General features: G+C 35.6%; 1 protein-coding gene across 1 annotated transcript in view; it reads right to left on the bottom strand.

Moving 5' to 3' along the window:
* FBXL17 (F-box and leucine rich repeat protein 17) overlaps positions 1-18223 on the bottom strand; it is a 305442-nt gene that overhangs the window by 17326 nt on the left and 269893 nt on the right. The gene's annotated exons all lie outside the window — the stretch shown is intronic.

Below are 18223 nucleotides of genomic sequence, written 5' to 3'. Positions count from 1 at the left end.
GTAAAGATATTAAAGATATGAACTATATAGCTTGTGGAGATGGTAAACTCAGTTCTGTTTATACACTAAATGATGCTGAAATTAACTTCTGAGAAGCAGTTGTCATGTACCTTGTAAAAGATCTTGTATTTCAGCATTTTTAAATATGAAATAGCTGTCTCTTCAAATTAGGAATACACACATATGCAAACACATAGATAAACAGATCTTCCTATATATTTTTCTGTCTATCACTCAAGACAAATAGACCAGTTAGTAGAGATATTCTATATGAATTCTTTTAATTACTTTTTTTGGAAAGATCAAGGATCAATTAATTGAAATTGAAATAACTATGGAATAAAAACAATTCTACCTCACTCTTCAGAAAAAATAACTGGTTTTTATGCGATTAACACTTTTTTTATTTCAGCAAAATAATATTGCAAAAACAGCACAGAGAATAACGGGACATATTCTGCGTCAATAAAAAAAAATGGTTTTAGAAAACCTGCAGATATGTCATACATTTTACAACTATATTCAAAAAGTGCGTCTGCTTCCCAATGTTTATATTGATGATGTAATAACAATGATATGTCTCACTTTCATGTTTTCTTCACAAACACTTTTCCAATTAAAAAAAAATAAATTTAAAAAGACCAGAAGGATTTAAAACAAAAACTTGAACTTTTATAAAAAGAAAGGAAAGAGGATCTGGAAGTTCTGAAAGGACTGAAAAATGGTAGGTAGGAGAAACCATGAGGCATCTGAACAAGTTGGGAAGGTTTTGCCATGACATGGCTAGTGTGGAACGACAGAAAGGACACAAATCACTAGCACCTTGGTCACATGGACTAGAACACATTTCAGAAAATACAAGCTCGGCAACTGTTAAGTCAAGTTGGGATTTATTTACAGAAATGAGCAACACTCTCAGCTCAAGAGAAAAGTCCAAGGTTTCTAGTGTTGAAGTCAGCCATCTGCCCATAGCCAAGGGGTAGGATGTTTACAGCTTTTAACTGTAGTTATAATGCAGTTGCTGAAAAGGAAGATGAATGAGTGACTTAGTCCAAATAATGCAAATATCTTTAAAGGCACGATTTTTCAGCAGCTGTGGGCCACTTGTGTTCATGCTACAGCACCTACTCTCAGAAAGGAAAAAAAAAAAAAAAGAAAAAAAGGGACTTATGAAGAGCTGGTAGCTCTTGATATGCCAGCTATCAATTTTAGCTAATCAGTGTATAACTGAGATCTAGAAGCAGAGAGAAAGAACCCACCTGACTGTGCAGTAGCTCTGCAAAGACCTGCACTGATGGCAGACAGCAGTAAGGATAATTGGATAATTTATAAATATTTAGATGGACTTGATTTGCAGACAAAAGCCAAAAGAGGCCAAATGCGTTCTCAGAAGCTGTGGAAAGTGCAGTAGTACATAATTTCTTCCTTGCAGCAGTTCACCAAAAAGGGTAACAATAATTGAATTTTGTAATTGACATGATGAACTTATGATACAATCACCTATGTAGTTTCATTATGGTTTCATTAATTTTTGTAGGACAATACCAACTTCCTGTTCTCTTCCCAGTACATCCCTAGAAAACAAGTCCTAATTTTGCAAATACATAAATATATGTATAGCAGAACATAAACGTTGCCATTTTTTTTACAGAGCCCTTTTAAAGTATCACTTTAATAAAAATTATAGAAAGAGAGACAGAAACTTTCTGCATGTATTTTGCAATAACAAAAGATATAGCAATTATAGATTATTGTAATTCCACACAAAATGTTATAGGCTTGAAGTAGTGCAGGAATACTGAAAGCCTGCCTTTACATTAGAATATTGCCAGTTAAACAAAATTTCAAATACTGTTTGTATTTGAATATTTTTGCTAGTTCTTGTAAAGTTACAATCATATTCTGTCATTTTCAATGCTTCACAAAAAACTGATAAAGAGAAGAAAATCAGCAAAGAATACTTTTATGGCAGTAACATGAAAGATCATCAGATCACACTGGTGAAGAATTCTTCTAGTAAAGGCATTAAAGGAAATTAGAGATACAATTTCTGGGAGTTCCCTCATAAGACTTAGATTAGAAAGTAGGGGATGCAAACCATTCTATGATTCTATGATGCTGTTGAAAGACCAAAAAAGGTTGTTATACTGTAAGCAGAATGCCCAAGACTAAAATGCAACCTGAGTACTATTAGTCTAAGAAGCTGCTCTAAATGGGGGCTTAAAGATGGGTTAAAGCATGAAAACTCACACAGGTATCTTCACATGCACATATTAAACAAATTGGAAGAATAAAAGATTGACTCTCTTATTCATATATACCATTTTATAACTGAATATTAATAGAAAACAATTTTATAACAAAAATAATTTAAAATGTTAATTCATTGGTATGTTACTCTCTGTATTTTGTAATTTTGAGGGGTATTTAATTTCTAGACTAGGATCTTAATTAAATCTCAGGTACGTTTTATAGATTTTTAATAAAAAGATAAAAATATTTTTACCTTTTACATAATGGAAAAAGGACATAATAATTATTGAAATAGTTACAAAATAATTATCAAATAACAGATCATGAAGTCTCTTTGCAAAACTGGCCTTCACTGCTTGTTTTATGAACATCTATCCTTTAAACAGCCAATTGCTATTAGTGTTAGTTCTCTGAAGTAGTAAAAGAATGAAAAAGATCATCCCTGGGATTTTGAAAGCATACGTAAATTTCCACAAATCAAAGTGTTTATGTATGATTTTTAGATTACATTGTCATGACTTTATTCTGTCAATTATCAGGAAAGCCAGAACACAACTTTAATGATACCATGAAACCACTATGGTTTTTGGTACAAGTAACAATACTTACTAGAACAATGCGAAACGGAATTAAAAAACCTTCAGGACGTTATGTATCAATATGATACATAAAAAATGGAATGGAAACAAAACAATTCCAACTGTGACATTTGGGGAGCAGGGCTTTCTAAATGAACACATTTTGCAGAAATTCCAGACTGATTTTCAGACAACTGTTAATCTGTAGTCTTCACTTGTGTTCCACATTCATGTATATGTAAATAATTGAATGAAATTTCATGCTTTAATCAATCTCTGTGTCTGATCTTTGCATCAGGTATGTCTTAGGCTAACCATGGCTGGAGTATAGTTTAGATTAGAGACTGCTGCCTTTCCTTTGCAGCATTCCTCACTGCTGTCTCAACCCTAACCATTCTTCCTAGAGAGCCCCCTAATGTCATATGCACATATTTAATTTTCTGTTCAGCAGTGTTAAATAGCTGGGTATTCTTTAATATGTAAGAACAATTGTCAACTTTTTTTCTAATTTAATTACAAATGACACTATAAATCAATTACTGCATTACAGAAGGCTGAAGACTTACAATATTCTGTCATGTGCTAGTAGAAAATAACATATTCATTTTGTATCTTTGCAATTCTTTGTCCCCAGATTAACAGACATCTTTCTGGAAAACCAAATATTTTGACAAGAGTAAACAATGTTAAACTGTAGTCATATATTGAAACAGTACATCTATCAAAGACATAGAGGGTATGCCATTTTAAAACACCAATGACATATTTTCAGAAAATTTCAGTGTGTGCATCTTCACCCTCACAAGAACTCTCTTGGTCAGAGAAAAGATACACTATTTAGTCTCTCTCAGCACCCAACAGTGGGAGATAAAGAAAGGCCATGAGAACAGGTGAAAATGTAACAATACTTGCCCAGAGCACTTTCCCCACATGAAAAAAATTGTGGTCAGGGACTTTCTGAACTGGGGTTGATGACTCTACCTCTGTAAGTTCATCTAATCAGTTTTGTGATCCACAAACTCTTTTAGGCTCCACATCATCCTGTGGCAAGGAGTCCCTCAGTTCAGTTACCTTCTCTTTCAAAAATCACCTTCCCTTGTTTGTTTTGAACCTGCCCTAAAACTTGATCCGGGACTTCCCCTTTTATGACTGCTTAGTTCCTTTGCTAATGCTTTCTGGAAATCCCAGCTGACTGTATCAACCAGGTCTTCCTCACTCCTTGCTGACTTCTTCAAAGTACACTGTCTGACACAACTGTGAAGCACGACTTCTCTTAACAAAAGCTGTGCCAACTCTTCCCAGATATGTCATATTTATTCATGTGTTCACTAATTAATTGTATTCTGCATTATTACTGATTTGCCTTATACAGACATCAGGTTCATCAGTTAATATTTTCCTGATCTTCCTTGAAACTTTTTTTGAAATACCTCTGCCAAGCAATCCTGTGGTAGTCAAGCAGGTTTAAGTGAAGGATTACATGGTGCAGTTAGAAGCTCAGCTATTTAATCCTTGAGTTCTTTTAGAAGTCTTGAGTACACACAACTCTTCTGCTTGCATGAGCAAAATACTTTAAGCAACAAGTTTCAGCTAAGAAAATGTTTGTGCTGCTAAACAGCTTTTCTTCCTCTCTGTATTTGCCCACAATAACCAGAATACATTGCTATTCTCAGAAAGCCTGGCAGTAATTTAACAAGAAAACATACAGTAAAAGCCTTACAAAGCAAGTTTGGATTGTGTGACTTAGGAACTTGTAGCACAATCAACAGGAAAGAACAGTCAAAGGTGTGTTTCAATAGTAATGACAACCAGGCTTAAAAACATAGTGAGTGACCTAACAGAAGAACATGATACATTGAAAGTAAGTAGAGGTGGGTACACAAAAATCCACTATGTAGTTTAAACATACTGGCTTTGACACCTCATTGTATGTAAATATTTAACAATGTATCCAATTCTTTTATCTTATTTTTTAAAATTATCTCCTTTATTTTTGGCAAAAGCAAGATTTCATATTTCTTTTTCCAGTGGTAGGTTGGTGGAATGGAAATCAACTGATGCACAGTTCCTACACAGCAGAAGATAAAGTGTAGTGTCTCTAACTGGAATTGGAAAAATACCCCCACAGCCTTGAGCTATATTAAGCAAAAATGTTTTCCAGTTGTAATGGTACTTTGTTGTAGCTGAGAAGGTGAAAGAACATATGCAGGACTATATTTGTAGGCAGAGGTAGCATCTTTTAGACAATCAGCTGGAATAGTTTGAAAAATAAGACAAATTTTGTCCTTAGTGCACTACCATTAAAAACAAATAGTAATTTAACCTCATTTTATTTTAAACTGATTAAGTTAAACTGACATAGCTAAATGCATCTGCTACTACAGGCAGAAATGACTGCCTTAAAGGGGAAAGGTCTCTGTTTACTGTACGTAAACTGTGAAACCAATGGTTGCAATGTGAATGTTGTCATCGTTAACTGCTTCTGGACCTGACCTAGGCAGGCACTGAGCTCTTGCATCTAACAAAATCCGGAGGGATGACACTGCTCTGTTTATTCTGCAGGATTGTTTTGGGAAACTATAGTTGGCAGTATATCATCTTGAGGCTTTCCTCCTTGATTTTGTATATATATATAAAAAAACCCCAAAACCCAGAAACAGATATTACACTGATATGTTAAAAAATTCAGTAATCTAATATTTATAATTTAGTTATGACCACTTCCAAGTATAAGGTCACTACAATAAAAAAAAAAAAAAAAAGCACATCTTTTTGGTATGAATGACCTAAATTTGGCCCAATCTCAATTTTAATGTATCTTTAAATCTGGAAAAAAAAGTACTCCGGGTTTTGCATAATTTTACCAAATAAAATTGTTTGGAAATCTAGTGTATTAAGCAGAATTACATCCAATTACACATATTTTTATTGACATGTACCTATTACAGAATAGAGTACTTCCTTAATAAATTGCTAGTTCAATTTAACTGAAAATAAACCTCTGTTTAACTGTGTTGCTGTTTTTCTCCTGTCATCACCTAACATATTGCATATGTAAAAGGCACTACATTTGGTCAGCCTTCAGTGAGGACAGGATAGAAATGTTTTAAAAAATTGATTATGATTGACATCACCCTGACACCAGGGCATTACACATATATATGCATTCATGCAAAAAACATTCTAGCATTTGTTTATTAAGTTATTTTTATCATTAATGTCAAAAGCATTTAAATGTCCAAGAATTAGAATTCAAAATTTCCAACCTCTCTAAGGGTTTTACACAGAGTAGAAATCAGTCAACCAAGTATTACCAAGTAATAGTCTTCTTATGGAACTTTCCATTATCTTTTATTTATTATATAGCCAAAAGCTATTAAGGTGGCTTTGACAGCCACCATTAGCTCCTGAAGAGCCTAATGTACAAAAAAAAAAGGGGGAAAAAGTTTATGAGAGTTAAAATTGCAATAAGCAGATGTAATAAAAAGAAAATTAGCAAAGAAAACTATACATTCAGATGTTAAGAAAATGGTATAACAGTTCACCCTAGTGGACTGTGACATATTCTCCTGTTGAGTTACGGAGTTACTCTCATCTGCTTGAGTTATTTAAAATACAAGTGGACAAAGCTCTGGAGTAGCTACAAAGAAAATGTTGTACAAGACAGACTGAACAAGCCAATTTAAATGGCCTTTTCTATCTTTCATTTTACGCTATTCTATTGCGTTAGAAACAAAAGAGAAAGATGTAAACGATGAGGATAAATTATAAACATTTGAATGCATTGAAGCTTCACCAGTCACCAAAATTAGTTTGATATTCCATTTCCAGTGATTTCTGGAAAAGCATTTCTAAATTAGCCTGCAATTAGACACAAACACTTGTCAACTGTAAAATACAGTTGAGTATATAGACAATATACGGCCATCTAATTTTAATATATCATTATCATTACAAATTATAATAGTAACATATATGCTAATATTGTCCTCTACACTATTGAATATTTCATTAACATAAATATCGCTTATACATAGAAAAGGCTCTTCTTTACAAGTGCATACCTATAAAAACTTATTTTTGGAAAGTTTTTCAGTGACTTCAGTTTTTCCCCTGAATCAGGGCAACAGAATTTGATTCTTCAAAGCAAATCTTGATGCCATAAGCAAAAGCTTAATAATTTTGCCCACATGATACTAACAGATAGGATTTGTGTTTACCCCCTGCATCGATGAGGTTGATGGTAATCTGCCATGCAAATTACATGAGGTCTTCCAATTTAGCTAATTTGTTATGTGCAGAACCAAAAAACATGCCTAATCCTATTTCCATGTGTCAGAAGATGTTCTGATGCTCTAACTACAGAGAGTAGTTGAAGAGATCACTGCTTGAGTTCTCTGCTGCTTTGCTCACCCAGCAGAGGAATCATAGCTCACAATTCACATTGCTTCTGCCTTAAATAAAAAACATTCGTATAAAACTCTCTCCATGATACAACTTTTTATACAATTTATCTACTCCTGTTTCAAATTTATAATGGTATTATGATGACTAAATAAATGTTTGTTCATCGTGTTCCTCAGGGGTTGGTACTGGGACCAGCACTGTTCAACATCTTTGCTGGCGACACGGACAGTGGGATTGAGTGCACCCTCAGCAAGTTTGCCAACGACACCAAGCCGTGTGGTGTGGTCGACACGCTGGAGGGAAGAGATGCCATCCAGAGGGACCTTGACAGGCTGGAGAGGTGGGCCCGTGCGAACCGCATCAAATTCAACAAGGCCAAGTCCTGCACGTGGGTCAGTGCAATCCCAAGCACAACTACAGGCTGGGCGAGGAATGGATTGAGAGCAGCCCCGAGGAGAAGGACTTGGGGGTATTGATTGATGAGAAGCTTAACATGAGCCAGCAGTGTGCGCCTGCAGCCCAGAAAGCCAACCGTGTCCTGGGCTGCATCAAAAGAGTGTGACCAGCAGGTCGAGGGAGGTGATCCTGCCCCTCTACTCCGCTCTTGTGAGACCCCACCTGGAGTACTGCGTCCAGCTCTGGGGGCCCCAGTACAGGAGAGACAGTGAGCTGTTGGAGAGAGTCCAGAGGAGGGCCACGAAGCTGATCAGAGGGCTGGAGCACCTCTCCTATGAGGACAGGCTGAGAAAGTTGTTGGGATTGTTCAGCCTGGAGAAGAGAAGGCTCCAGGGAGACCTAACTGCAGCTTTCCAGTACCTGAAGGGGCCTACAGGAAAGATGGAGAGGGACTGTTGATCAGGGAGTGTAGTGACAGGACAAGGGGTCATGGGTTCAAGCTGAAGGAGGGTCGATTTAGATGAGATGTTAGAAAGACATTCTTTACTGTTATAGTGGTGAGATACTGGCACAGGTTGCCCAGAGAGGTTGTGGATGTCCCCTCCCTGGAAGTGTTTAAGACCAGGCTGGATGAGGCTTTGGGCAACGTGGTCTGGTGGAGGGTGTTCCTGCCCGCAGCAGGGGGGTTGGAACTAGATGAGCTTTGAGGTCCCTTCCAACCCAAACCATTCTATGATTCTATATACCAATACAAATTATGCATCAAGCACTGCAGTTCATCTGCTACCAAAGATGGTTACCATGGGTATATCACTAAAAATTTTCAGTTTGTCCTGGTTTCCCAGCCAAAAGCCTAATTCTGCTCAAGCTTTTGCATGTTCAGCTGACATGCAGTATGACATATAATCATATTTTATAATTATGACCTCACATAACAGCTACATTTCAGTGCAAAACAGCAAAGCAAGAGAGAGAGAATTTGTCCAAGAACTGGCCGTCTACCAGGGAACTCCACCAACCCCATGGATAATCAAGCACTTAAACACATTCCTGGTTTTAACTGTATGAGCAGTTCCCTTGAAATAAAAGTAAATACATAAATAGACAAGGTAACCATGAACTTCACTCTTCTCATAATCAAATGTCAGTCTTAATTCCTTAACTAGTTTCCCTTACAGTACATACATCCATGTAATCAGAAGACAGGGAAGCAATTAAGTCCTTCTCCCCATGGTGTGGCAGTGTTGCAACAGGGAGATTGGTCAGTGGAGTTTTTTTTTTTATATTTTACACCAGTGGTACTTTAATATTTATAGCAAGTGCTCAGAGAACACAGCTTACCAGAAAGGTATGTAAATAGGTAAAGACTTAAGCTTTTGTAAATCCTGAAGAAGGTTAGGAAAAAAGCTGCCCAGCTTGAAAAATTTTCCCAATGGAATGCTGTATCATCTCTCTGGATGGCAAGCCTGCATTTTAACATACTTGGTGTATTTTGTTTTTTCTATTGTGTTCACCTGCCTCAGGCTGCTTGAGGTCTCCTGTGATAATTTTATTGTTATACCTTTGTGTATATGTGGCTATGGGCAACTTTTCTTGAGAATGAAGTATGGGACTGCAATAAAATGCAGAAAGATATAGGGGCATGACCACATTGGGAAACCAATCTAATAAGATGCCTCAAGGAAATGAAAAGAAGACAGACTGTATCCCTTGAGCAAATCTGTTTTCTCCAAGAGTTTAGGAAATCTGCTTAAATCCCTTCTCGCTGGATGAATATTTTGACCTTTATGTGGAAGTATGGTGGCAAACTCCGTGATACTACTGTAATTTTGACTAAAAATCTGTTTGAAAGCAATAACACATACATTTTAAAACAATATATTTCTAGTTTCCCTATTGAAAATAAAATCTCAATATTTTAAGCACTGGTTACTTAAAGAAGCCTAAGGAAAATCCCTGGAGGCAAGAAAAGTCCCAAGGAACTGAAAAGACATATTTTTTTTAAATTAAAAATATATTTAATACAGGTAAATATTTCATTTTTTCTGTAAGACACATAAAAGTAATTGGCATATATTTACCTAGCTATGGTTTGGTTATGGTATAGGCTTACCATTAAGCTGGTACTCAATGCCAACTTTATTAGCTGGTAGATAGAAAAATAACAATCGCTAAATCAACTTTTGTCCTACAGTTCAAACCCCTTGAAACACGGAGCAATTAGAGGGCTATGATTTCCCAAGGAGAATTAATCTTAGTGCTTGTTTTATTTTTTCATTTTGCATATTTGGCCAGACTAAAATCATACACAAAATAGTACATTTGTGCAAAGGTTATTAAAAAAACCCTACCTGTTGTCCTACAATGTAAGCAAAACTCTGCCATAAACTAGAAATGAAATTGCAAAAGCAGAAAAGAGTGATCTTTCAAAATCATCTTTAACATAACAAGCGTTAAATAGCTGTTTACCCAGAAGTCCACACTAAGAACAAGGCTAAGTTATGGACAAAATCATACAAAATGGTTTGTTGCATTTTATACAGGACTCTAAAGAAGAAAATTCAACATTGACAGCAATGAATTGATGCTAAATACATCTTTATTCTACATAAACTCTATCAGCGCAGATGAAAGGCTCTGTGACATTTCAGCCATTTCAACAACATCTTTTACTCAATGCATTCCAACAGCAAAAAACAAACCAAAACAAAGAAAACTCCAAAATCTTCAATATAAGCATGCAAAAATATACTTGTACTGGAAACTGAAAGGCATGCAGTATATTTGGTTCTGTCTTGACTGTAGACCTCTCACAAAAATATCAAAAATTCAGAGATGGATTGCAAAAGTCATAGTAGCCGCTGGTTTTAACCCCATGGTCTTAAGACAAAATAGCCCCTGTAGACCAACTTGTTAAAAACAGATTGGCTCTATTTTCACCTGCCTGGGGATGCTAAAACATAACTTGTTTTCTTTGCATTATTTTGCATAGAAGTAATTTCCATCATTGCCACAAACATAGTCTGATTGCAAATGGAAGACAGTAAGCCTGCCTTTGATCCCCAAGAAAATTATAGAGCTAGTTTTCCTGGAAGCCAACCCTGAAGGACACAAAGATGACTGGAAACAGACAGCATAGATCTACCATGTGCAAACCAAGTGTGGTCAACCTGATTGCCTTTCTGTGATGAGATGACTGACTCTGTGGAAAAGGGACATGTAATTTTTTTATTTTTTTTTAATCAGGAGAGTATTGAGAAGAAATGCTATACACTTTTAAAGATGACTGCTTCCTTTTCCAGTCCAAAGACAGAAATGTTGTGCCAGGGTAAAGAAAGACACCAGCAATTACCTGAACTGCTTAAAACAGGAACAAGAGATATACAAGGAAATTTAAATAGAATCTTTTCAAAACAGATAATACGGGTTGAGCTTATTTAAACAACATGTACCTAACCTATGAAAGATCTTACTCCAAGTTCCTGTTGCATCCAGGAGTTTAGTGGAATTCAGAGATGACAGTCATGAGTGATGATAGTGAAAACCCAGATCTAGACAGCATTAAAAATAAAGGCTGTAACCCTGAATTATGTGAGGTACATGCAATGCATTAACCTAGAGAGATAGGAAAGAAACAATCTTTTTTTGAAATCTGGCATCATTTGGAGAACTAGCGTATGCACTGCTTATGAACTTCTGTGAATGCTTTGAAAAAGCTGGATCTTGGAGCACTTCAGGGGCTATAGAGACAGTCACAGAATGCAGAGTATCACACACAGACCAGAGGTAAAGTTCACTTAATGTTTTGCTGGAATAGCCTGAGACGATAAACTGGCAGACGCTAGAAAACTCACTGTATATTACTTATTAAAGATATATTTATTAATATACAATTATAACATATTACATAATATGTATATAACTGTACATATTTAACATGTAAATATATAATTAACAGTATTACAATCCGTTATAAACCATCTCCTATTATTCCAAACTTTTAGTAAGTTGAGTTTGGCAAGTCCAAATTTCACAGAAGAAATAAAAATCAGGATGTTGAGATGCTGATTGTCAAAAAAGCAAAACTAGTTAGTTCTTAGTCACATAGGACTGTAAGAGAGGGTAGAGACAGAAGAAGTTTTCACAGCGAGGGAATTTAACTGTTTAGCCTGTTCAATTGTGGGATCAACCAAGATAAGAGAGCGCCTCTTTGGAGAATGACAGAAAGTAATCCTAAATGATGTGGGAACATATCTTTTTGCAAATTTAGCTTTGTCTTTCTCACGTAAGAACTCTAGCTACTGTATTCTTCTGATTAATAAATACTGACTTTGAAAAGGCTGCTCGCTGGTTTGCAAATACTTGCTGAGACAAAGGATGACATCTGTGACAGAGGTCTGCCACAAAGGGAAAATGTTGAAAACAGAGGTCCTAAACTGCAGAACAATGGAATTGTGCATTTTGCTCTTTCAAAAAGGAGGGTTCATAAATTTATCAATTTGAAAGACTACACATCAAAGAGTCTAGAAGACTGGAGGAAGATCTAATAAATGCGTGACAGCATGTTACTTCTGTGTTGCGGACTAAAGAATTTCACACTGATGGTGAGAACAATGACTACTTAACCCATGATTCAGTATAACAACTCTTAAGTTTCTATGAACTTAGCAACAAATAGAATACAATAGATACATTTTTAGTATATAAAACATTGAATCAAATGGAGACAAAGGAGTCAATTAAATACTTACTAGAAGATAAAAACTGCTTACAAAAATAAAATTTTAGGTACACAATCTAAAAATGGAAGAAAACAGCTATCAAAAGCTTTGGTTTTAATTGTAAAACTCCAAGTGTACAACTATTCAGTACTCAGCAAGAGGGTAGGCATTTGACTATTCACCAAAACATACAAAAGGTAACAGGCAATAAAACCAAACATAGTGTAAAGCATGAGGTTTTACACCAGACAGACTGTTTATGCACTTTAACAAACATCTGTGGGTGGCAATTTTTAACTCCGAGAAACACATCCAATGCCTTTTAAAGATATTGATACAGTATTTACAGTTCTATACAGGAATACAGGTTATTTTTAATGAAAAAATTGGATACTGCATTCTAAGTCAACCAGTTCATATTCACTTTCCTTACTCAGTCTTCTTGCAAAATGGTAAGTGGAGAGTGGAACACTGAGATTCATGCAACAGGGTTAGAATTGTTGTGTAATCTTGTAAAGTTGTATGCCTACGAACTAGGAATAAAGGCTTGACAGAACAGCACTGAACAGAATGGAAAAAAAAACATGTGTTGTGGAATAAAACACATTTTGAAAGAAGAGTAGACAAGAGAATGAAATTAAGTGAAACAAAAAAAAATCCTACACTTATATACATAGACATATCTGTATAGCCCACATAAATCCATGAATATATGATAACATAGCATATTAACATCTTTATTAAAACTCTTTACAGCCCTGGAATATCATTCCCTGGCACATTATATTTCCTCTAGAACTATTTTGGGGTCTTCTTTTTTTTTTCTTCCCATTTTTTCCTAAAAAAAATAAAAAATATTTGGCATCAAACACTGTATTTTTCTTGCCCCATGAACCTCTGTAATAATTTGGCTGTGCAGTGAGCTGGTAAAAATGTGAACGAACAAACCACTTCAATGTCAAGACCCAACATATCCCATAAACCATCATACATCCTGATTGTCAAATTTGTCTGCAAAAGACCTGTGTGTTTAATAGTGGTCCAACAGCTGCTTCCCACAGTCTTGAAGATGACAGTTTGAAAGCCACTATTTCAAAAAGAGGAGATTCAAGAAGTCCATAAAGAGAAAGAAGAAATTATTCAGATTCAGATGGTGGTAGAAAAGTCAGAATTAGTCTAAAACATATTGAAGAAATGAAGATATGCTTAGGCTTATATTAGAAAAGCAAACTGAAAAATGGCAGCAATAACAGACATTACCTAGTGATCTCACTGAGATAGTATTACGACATTTCCATGGCATTAAAAACCAGAAGTCTGAAATACAGCATTCAGACGAACTAATGCATGTGCACCATCACTGATCTTTCAACTGTTTCTTACTTTTCAGATACTTTGATATTATTTTGAATTTCTACCTTATTTAACTGGAGGAAAGCAACTTCGTACACTAGTTTTCCCTTCATGCACGATGAATTTTTATCTATGGAACTACTAATAATATGGCTAATATATTTAGGAACTTTCTCTAAAGACCCAGAGCTGGTGAGGCTCGAGTCCTGTGTTCAATTTTGGGCCCCTCACTACAAGAAAGACATTGAGATGCTGGAGCGTGTCCAAAGAAGGGCAATGAAGCTGGTGAAGGGTCTCACAGGTTTTATGAGAAGCAGTCGGGGGAACTGGGGTTGTTTAGCCCGGGGAAAAGGAGACTGAGGGGAGACCTTATCGTTCTCTACAACTACCTGAAAGGAGGTTGTACCAAGCTGGCTGTCAGTCTCTTCTCCCAAGTAGCAAATGATACAACAAGAGGAAACAGGCTCAAGTTGTGCCAGGGGAGGTTTAGATTGAATATTAGGAAAATTTCTTCACTGAAAGCACTGAACAGGCTGCCCAGAAAAGTGGCTGAGTCACTGTCCCTGGAGGTATTTAAAAGACATGTAGATGTAGCACTTAGTGACACTGTTTAGTGGTGGACTTGGCAGTGTTAGGTTTATGGTTGGACTCAATGATCTTAAGGGTCTTTTCCAATCTAAATAATTCTACGATTCTATGATTCAAAAGCATTTGGACAGCTATAGCTATGGGACAACATAGTTCTTCCCAAACTGAATCTGACCACCAGCAACATTTTTCTGAAGACAGTCATCAGCCAATGTAATTACACAGGAGTAATACATACAGCCCAAGTATAGTGGGAACAATGTTGTTTCTATTTCCACTGCTGATGGGGGAAAACCAAGCAGGACAGGAGAGGATATGGCAGGATGATATGAATATAGGCAGTGATAGTATCTATTTTACAGCCTTAAGCTTGTGCAGACTTACCTAATTATGCCTGAGTACATTTGTACATGAGTGTTCAAGACAGCTCTGGGAATACCATTTGCTGTTAAAGGCTTTGCAGTGATCTGCAGAAGTACAAGCACTGCATTTTGTCAAGGAGAGCTGAATCTTCACAATTAGAGGAGACCGGACACCCATGGAAGAAGGTGCAAAGAGGGTTCATGCAATTAATTCCAAGGTCCAGGTTAGCCTTCCAGATGTGCAGTAATACATAATAGAATCACAAGTATATTTGCCAAAATATATTTTATATATATTATTTATATATAATATCCGTTGTCAAGATGTAACCTTATGTCACTTTTTAATTAAAAATAAAGTAAGATTGAAATACATGCTTTCATACACAATCTAGTTGATGAACCCTGGAATTGATATAATACTTTTCTTAAAATTGCTAAATTAAAGTATATTACTGGAATTATCTTTTAGATCTTTAAAGACATCCAAAAAGGACAATAAAATTTGATGCAGTGGCTGACAGACTGCTCTGACTGTGTCCTATTGTGCTCATTGTTGCTAAGGTCCCAAATCACAGCATGAAGTTATATACTGCATGTGCTGCAACAAATCTATACAATCAGTGAAGGACAGACTGTCAGCCTCAACTTTGCATTTTTCTGTTTTTGTCAGCATGTATCACTCCACAGCTCAACATAAATTAACTCTAACACAGGGTTTTGTGTCTGTTAACATAACATTTAATACGTTCCAATGCAGTTATACTGTTCTGCTTTGGAAAACATAGTCACGAGAACAGTGATGTAACTTGCCATTAATTTCATTATGACTAATGAAACTGAGGTTGTTCATATAAATCAATACAATTGGATGCTGAGAGTGAGTACAACTGACAGGGAGAAATGAAGATAATTTTAAAAGGTTCCATACTGTGAATCATCACAAGCAAGCTTGAAAAGTAATGAAGGAACTACTTTCAGGGAACTCATTTTGAAGATCCTTCCTGTTAGGTATCTGAAATGTGTTGTGAGTATTCTAGTATGACAGCTAGAGATGAGTTTCCATGAAAAAAATGAATTGATATGTAATTTCTTAAAAAATATTTCAGTGCAGTCATCAAAGTGCCTTCAAATAATGACACCTACAGTACATCTGCAAGATGTTTGTAGCTGAACGGTTACACAATCTTAGAATAAGAACATTTCCTCCATTAATTAGCTGTCCTGTATAATGAATAGAATGAAACTTCATAAAATTAGCTGAGTGTAATCACCTAAGGAACTCTTTAAACAATAATTAGCATGATGAAATGCAAACAAAAAATGTTAGTTCCTAAGGGCTTGAAAAATACTTGTGTTATGAAGTATTTCTCCAGTGTACTTCACATTCAGGAATCTATCTATTCCCTTAAAATAAAGGCAATTTTCTTGGGAAATATACAGGAGAGCAGTGTTCAGCACAGTAGAACCTTTTCTCTCTGCCAAAACCTGGAATTTTTATCTAACCAGATCAGAAAATATAGAAAAATTTATGCTAATTATGTAATTTCTAATTATTAGTACTACATACTAATAAAATTCCAAGTTTATGATATAAATACGATTTCAATAAAATAATAATGCACAGCCATGCCACTTGCTAAAGTGACTGCTTGTCTAAGTTGCTTAGTGGGCATTAATTTTCCTTTTGGTTGCTTAATATAAACACAAAAATTTCTCCCTTTTATGTTATTATGTAAGAATGCAATAACTTACCTAATAACTTCATTCAGGACACATTGTTTGAAAGAAACAAAAAACTGAAATAAAAATCAAGTCTTTATGAAGTAAAAAACTTTCTTCATTTTTTCAAATTAGCTACATAAAGAATTGGCATGCACACAGACAACACCAGTTTAGAAGGTAAAAACTTCTCCAATTTTGTATCAGGTACTAATTTTTCCAAAAAGTAGAATGCCTTAATACCGAAAAATACATTCTTTGCAAATTGTGATAAAAACAGTGGCCCAGGTATAAGGTCAACTGAAGCTGTATACGGGTAGCTACATGATTCAGTAATAAAGTCTATTTGTGTGTCAGCCACTTCTTTACAGCTTGTGCTGTCATGGCAATAAAAAATTTTGATACAGAAAGTATTAAATTTCCCTTATGCAGGTCTGAAAATCATATTAAATACAAGTTTGCCATAAATGATAGGCAAAGTCTATGAGTATTATCTGTGCCAAGTTTTGGGAAGAAGAAAAAGGTCCCTGATAAATCGTGGATGTGACATTACTCAATAACGTTTGGAAGTTTTTAATGACACTGTAAGTTTTCATTTATTTCATTCTTGATGTGTAAGCAGTCACATAGGCTGAAGAAACACATTTGCCCCTTTCTGCTGGAAGAATAATTCCTTTCAATATTATTTATACTTTTGAGCATGAATTTTAGAATTTTATGAGGAAGAATGTGGTGAATTGTTCTCTGTTTTGTAATCCAGAAGGGTAAGCAGTTGTAGTGTTAGCATAACAGGGACCAAGAAAGTGAAAGCCAAACTGCTAATACCTGAAATTTCCAGATACATGATCTCAGCAGATAAATGCACTCTTCTTTGGCTTGTTCTCTGACAGCTTTTACATGGACTGTACCATTCTATGTTGCATTACAGACCACTTGGTGTATGGGTGACAGGGTCCCAGTCCTCACTAAACATTCAGAGTCAAGAAATTCCAAGTGTATGCATGTATGAAGGAAATTTTCTTCTGGGAGATACATTGGTAAGTTATTTCCAAACTTCTATCTAATTTGCATGCTATTGAAATTCCCAAAGTATTACTATTTAGTTGAATTATACATTCACAAAAACTACTTACCAGGCATGAAGGAGACAAAAAGAAAAGGTCAATATAATGACATTTAAGCTCAAATCCATAGTTCCTCTTTTCTTCAACAATAAGAAGAGAAAAAGTAAGACTAACTTTTGTAAAGGGGTTAAAGAAGTATTTTTTCCTTTTCTTTCTGCTAGCCATAAATTTCTGTGACCATTACTCAGAAATATCAACAGTGCTGCTACAGATAATTTTCAACACCGAACACAACTTTGTGCATGTAGTGTAAAAAAATAATTCTGATCGTTGCAATAGATCAATATCTCTGTTTTTCTCAGCTGTGAGCATTGCTTTTATTCTGGATGTCTTTTGTTCTACTATATTGCAGACAATACGTCCCCAAACTTGAAATGGACTTCCACCACATTTTGTTGTTATTGCTTTTTGCCCATCTCTGTCTTCAATCATTTTGACAGTAATTGTTTCAAAAAAAAAGTTTATACTTCTTTTCATCCAAAACAGTACTTGTGCAAGAACTCTGGGCTTACTCCTGTAAACCCTTGGACTTAAACTTTTTGGCTGTTCAAAAAAATATGATGCTGCATAGAAATTACTGTGTAAAATCCATTATTACCTAGGACATCAGTCAGGACACTGCTAGGTAACAGCATCTTCTGATAAGTCTACATGTGGTTGTTCTTCTTCCAGCCTTCTGAAGCCAGCCATTTCAAATATTTTCTGTCAATTCTGTCTGC

Source organism: Balearica regulorum, chromosome Z, assembly GCF_011004875.1.
Source record: "Balearica regulorum gibbericeps isolate bBalReg1 chromosome Z, bBalReg1.pri, whole genome shotgun sequence".
In the NCBI taxonomy this organism is placed as follows: Eukaryota; Metazoa; Chordata; class Aves; order Gruiformes; family Gruidae; genus Balearica; species Balearica regulorum.
The sequence above is the reverse complement of the archived record's forward strand: the minus strand, read 5'-3'. Positions and strand labels throughout refer to the sequence as shown.